Here is a 5,610-nt window from a genome sequence, read left to right as displayed (position 1 = left end):
GCTTGGAGAAGAGAAGGCTGAGAAGTGATATGATAGTCCTGTTTAACTATTTGAAGGGATGCCATACTGAAGATGGAGCAAGTTTGTTTTCCACAGCTTCAGAGAGTAGGACCTGGAGCAATGGATTCAAACTACAGGAAAAGATATTTCACCTAACCTTAGGAAGAACTTCCTCACAGTAAGAGCTGTTCAAGAGTGGAACACACTCCCTCAGAAAGCGGTAGAGTCTCCTTCTTTGGAGGCTTTTAAAAAGAGTCTGGGTGGTCATCTGTTGGGGGTGCTTTGATTTTGTATTCCTGCATGGCAGAATGGGTTTGGACTTGAGGGCCTTGATGGTTTCCCCCCATTCTATGAATCTATGAACTTCTTGAGGTTATTATTGCCTCCATTTTTTAAATCATCTTTCTGAGAATAGTTTGGTACTACAGTGCAACACCTTGAGATTCAACTGTCTAAGGAGCTTATCGCATTACCTTTTAAACTGACTGCATCCCAACAAGCGGGAATTATCACATGTAATTCGCCACCGATTCTGCCAGGTGAGAACAGGTAAAAGGTAATGAGATATGCTCCTGAAACTGATTGTCTTTGCCTTCTATAAATGAAATGGTGAGTTACTTTGACGTGTTACGGAGCGCCCAAAATGGGAGCTCTGCTGGCGCCACTGGTTGCTGCTTCCAGGAACCGCAGCGGTCAAACCGTGCGGTTCCCAGATGCACCAAAAAGAAGCTGCAAAAAGTGGCTACTTTTTGGGCCCTGGAAGTGGCACCGCAAGTGGCCAATGGAACACTCGCGATGTCACTTCCATCGCGGGATGTGTGGACGCTACGCGTCCACGATGTCAAGATGGCGGCGCCCATGTAGAATGGGCGCCACCATTTTGTATGTTCCCAGGACGTACTATGGGTAGGGGCATGCATAAAGCAGGCGCTTTCCTAACCCTAGTACGTCCTGGGGACGTACTTTACACCTGTGTGGAACGGGCCATAGTTTAAAAGGGCTATAGATTAATTCCTGGTGGGTAGGGTTTTTAGTTATGATATCTAATCTGACAGGGTCTAAAATACACAATTATAACACTTTAACAGCCATGGCTGCATTTTATCCAATTCTGAATTTTGGTTGGTACTCAGAATTCTCTGCTATAGAGAACTCTGATTCACTGCCCTTGAACTACTACACCCCTAGAGCTCTCTAAGAGAGAATTCTAAGTATCTTGCCAATCAAACTACAAATTCCAGGATTCTGTTGCATGGAACCATAGCAGTTAAAGTAGTATCAGAGTGCAATATCTGTGCAGAACAGAATATTCTCCTTCAAGGGAAATATGCTATTGAATACCTACTGTTGCAAGGGGCAATAACAGTGATCTCCTTCCTTATTTGAGTGGGGAAAAAATTAATCATTTTATTCTTTCAGAATGGGGGGGGGGGTGTCAACTCAGCCCTACTCAGAACACTGAACAGCAATGCACATAAGGTGCCCAGGGTCAAGGTGTCCCTGCCAAAAGGTACTTACATTAAACTGGGTTACTCCTCATGGCTACAGAACCTTAGCTAGAACTTGTTCTTTCCAGTACTTTTGAGAAAGGACCACAAAAGCTGAGAAATATTATTTGGTCTTTTTGACAGTCAATTTTCTTTTTAAAAAATGATATCAGGGTTCCTTTCATGTGACCCAAGAAAACTGTTGTTTAACTATTTTTCTTTTTATTACATCTGTTGTGTTCCACAGAATGCACACAATCCTGCTTCTGGAGTCAATGTGACCTCAATTCATTTGCACATATAGCCTCACCCTCCACAGGTGCCCACACTAAATAACCACCCTTGGTAAAGGAATTTTAAATGGCTATCTTTCTCGGTATGGAATGCTCTTTACAAAATGTTTTGTTGAGGATTCTTTCACTGGCTTCCTTCATGAGCATTAATAAAATCCTCAGATTTGGTGATCCAGATCAAAACTCCTAAAGTTAAAAAGCTTATTCGTGGGCATGGCATGTGGATCAAACTCTCCTAAAACTCTTTGTGCCATATGAGAATATTACATTTGAAGAATAGCAGGGCCACTCAGAGGCAGATGTATAGTGAAGGCATTTATATAGTCCTGTTTATTGTCAGAATAGTTCCTCAGGTGCAGTGAGAAAGACGATTCAGATATCCTCATGGCAAATTGCTGCCTTTATTATTTTAAATGTTCCTCTGGCATTTTGTTTTGCACACGACTGTGACAATATTATGTGATTAATACACATTACTGACTAATAGAAGTGCTTATTAAACTCATTAAACTATAGAACTATGCAGTGAATATTTTTGGATGCTGCATTTTTGTACCAGTTTCTATTTGTTCTTTTGATTCAGAAAATCAAATATTTATCATAAATATAAAGATATGTCTCTATTACTCATGTCTTTTGTGATCTTTTTTCTATATGGTAGAATTCAAAGACATAGCTGTGTTAGTCTGGAAAATCAGTATGCAAAGGGATCTTATAGCACCTTTGAGACTAACTGGAAGAAAGAAGTTGGTAGCATGAGCTTTTGCAGACTTAAGCCTACTTCCCCAGATGCACATTTTCTGTTTGTTTTTGGCACTGAGGTGTGTTTATAGACCTTTTATAAAATCCCAGAATCATACAAAGTTATTATAAAATATTTTTATATTTATTTATAGCCCGCCTTTTCCTCAGTTTGGGACCAAGGCAGTGTACAATGGTTAAAACTAAAACTAAAATGAATGCTTCTGGAGTGTTTCACCAGGAACTACACACAGGATGTATGCACAGATGTGCAGTAAAGGAACAAGATGTTCAAAAAGGCTTCAGCATTAACACTTCTAATTTTATAAATTATCCACTGAGGATTCAGGAAGTTTTAATTAGAGAGAGTAACATTCCAAGCATATTGACCCAGGATTAGACAGTGATATGAAAAGAGAGATACACAGAGTAACAAATAAGCTTGCATTCTGTACACACAGATAGGTTCTTGGCTTCCATTTGAAACATTCATTCCCCTTGTCAGAAGCCAATTCAAGTGTAGGGAAAACAGAGCTCGAAGAACTCAACATTCTGCCATCTGTCTTTTGGCTTGCTGTGTACTGGAATGCTGGCTGCTGTTATGAGGCAAGGCTATTGTCCAGAATTTTGAAGGGGAGATGTAGGAATGCCCCATTTTCAGACTTTCCTGGGGGTTTTGTTATTATTTGCTGTCATGTTGACTCTGACTTGCGGTGATCCTGTGGATGAGAGATCTCCAAGAGTCCAGTTATCATCTGCCCTGTTCAGGTCTTGCAAACTCAGGGGCATAGCTTCTTTGACAGAATCAATTCATCTCTAGTGTTGTCTTCCTCTTTAACTCATCCCAAACACAGCTGTAGATAGTTTTTAAAACTTCTAAATCTTTTACATCTGCTTTTAACTCATTATGATGGTACTTACATCTAAACTGGGTTACTCCTCATGGCTACAGAATCTTAGCCACAACTTTTTTGTTTGCTATTTAAATTATTTTTATTTTTTCAAGCTGTTTAACTTGTTTTCATGATATTTGTAAACTGCTCTAAGATGCTCCTCTTGATATAGGGCAAGGTATAAATGTTTTAATAAATAAATAATCTATCACCTCCACAAGCAGAGGCAACGTGTCTCTGTATCTCACTTCCTGGGAAATGGCTTTTGCACTCCTGTCCTGCTTATGGGGTTTGCATATTCAACTGGTTGGCCACTTGTTGTGGGAACAGAACACTGCATTAGATAGAGCAGGGGTCAGCAACCTCCGGCCCGTGGGTTGGCAACCTCCGGCCCGCGGGCCGGATGCAGCCCGCGGAGGCCTGCCGACCGGCCCCTGGCGGCTGTTGCCGCCGCCGCCGCCTGTCACAGCTTTTCGCCGCTCTGGGCACCACCATTTGGGGTGGCAAAATGGCAGCAAAGTCTTACGCGACCTTCCCATAGCAGCCTCTGGGGCTATGGGCGCCGCCATTTTTTTGCCCAAAATGGCGGCGAAGTCTCACGTGACCTCACCGCCATTTGCCGCCCAAAATGGCAGCGCCCAGAGCGGCGAAAAGCCGCAACAGGCGGCCGCAGTGGCAGTGACGGCGGGCCTCTAGGAGGCCCGCTGACGTCACTGGGGCCCTCCAGGAGGGCTCAGACGATGGCAGGCGGCCTCTGGGGGGCCCTTTGCCGTTGCTGGGGCCCTCCATGAGGGCTCCAACGGCAGCAGGGGGTCTCTGGGAGGCCCTGTGCCGTCGCTGGGGCCCTCCAGGGGGCCCTCCAGCGCTGGTGGCCCCCACCAGCTTTTTTGCCGGTCTCTGAAGGGGCCTGGGGCCCCCTCAGGGGCCAGCAAAGATGGGGAGGCCTGGCCCCTGGAGGGTGGAAGCTCCGCCCCCGGCATGCGGCCACGCCCCTGGAGGGTGGAAGCTCCACCCCCAGCATGCGGCCCCGCCCCGTAGGGTGGAAGCTCCAACCCCCGGCACGTGGCCCCACCCAGGAGAGTTGAAGCTCCACCCCCGGCTTTGGCCCCCCAGTCGCTTGAGGGTCAGCAACCCAGCCCCCGGCTCAAAAAGGTTTCCTACCCCTGAGATAGACCTTTGGTATGATCCAGATGGTTCCTCCTATGTTTTACTGAATAAATTTGATGCTGTGTCCTGCCTTATCATGGGATCATGATCATGATGACGATGCCATTTATTTATATTGTGACTCAAGGCAGCTAACAAATCTAAAACAGTCCAGATTATTGCACCCAGAAATCCTGCTGAGATAGAAGCAGAATTGAAAAGTCAAAACTGGGTGTTATTGTACATAGCTGCAGCTGGGAGACTGCAACCCGTATGCTGCCCAGACCCCAGCCATGCTTATCCAGACACTTTTCAAAAATGGGAGATTGCTGTTCTTGAAAAGCCACTAGATAAGTGTAGCTGGGACTAGGCTCCATACAGGTTGCACTCGCCCTGCTGTGGCTGTGTGCAATAACACCCAGTTTTAACTTTTCAATCTTGTGTCTATCTCAGGGGGATTTCCGGGTGCAATAATCTCCTAAATCTTGCATTTTTTTCCTAATTCAAATTTTTATTAAGTTTTTACAATAAAACACATAAAGTGTGTAGAGCAATTATAAAAACAACTACAACTAACTACAAAGGCCAAGGGAACGTATCTGATGAAAGGTTATTCTGCAGCAGAATAAACATCTGGTTTTCATCTGTATTCTAAAAAGAAGGCTAATGATCATACCAGCTGTCTGACTTGACAATCCAAAAGTGTAGAGTAGCATTTGCAGCTAAATAGATGCACTCATTCCAAGAACTACTGAATTGGTCAGCTGCAGTTTATTCTGTCTTGTGCTGCTTGAAAGGAGTTCCTACATTCATTATTATTACATTTGTTTGTTTGTTTCATTTTTATGCTGCCTTCCTCCCAGAAAAGGATCCAAGACAGCTCACAAGTTAAAAACATTAAAATTTTACAGTAATAAAAAACAATTATAATCATCTAGTTAAAACAATATAAAACAATATAAATTATTATTATTATTATTATTAGCAGTAGCAGCAGCATTATCAATATTGTTATTTTAACTTATTAAATACTAATGTAGTTTACAGCAC

This window comes from Sceloporus undulatus, chromosome 2, assembly GCF_019175285.1.
Source record: "Sceloporus undulatus isolate JIND9_A2432 ecotype Alabama chromosome 2, SceUnd_v1.1, whole genome shotgun sequence".
Taxonomy (NCBI): domain Eukaryota; kingdom Metazoa; phylum Chordata; class Lepidosauria; order Squamata; family Phrynosomatidae; genus Sceloporus; species Sceloporus undulatus.
This window is presented reverse-complemented; position numbering follows the sequence as displayed.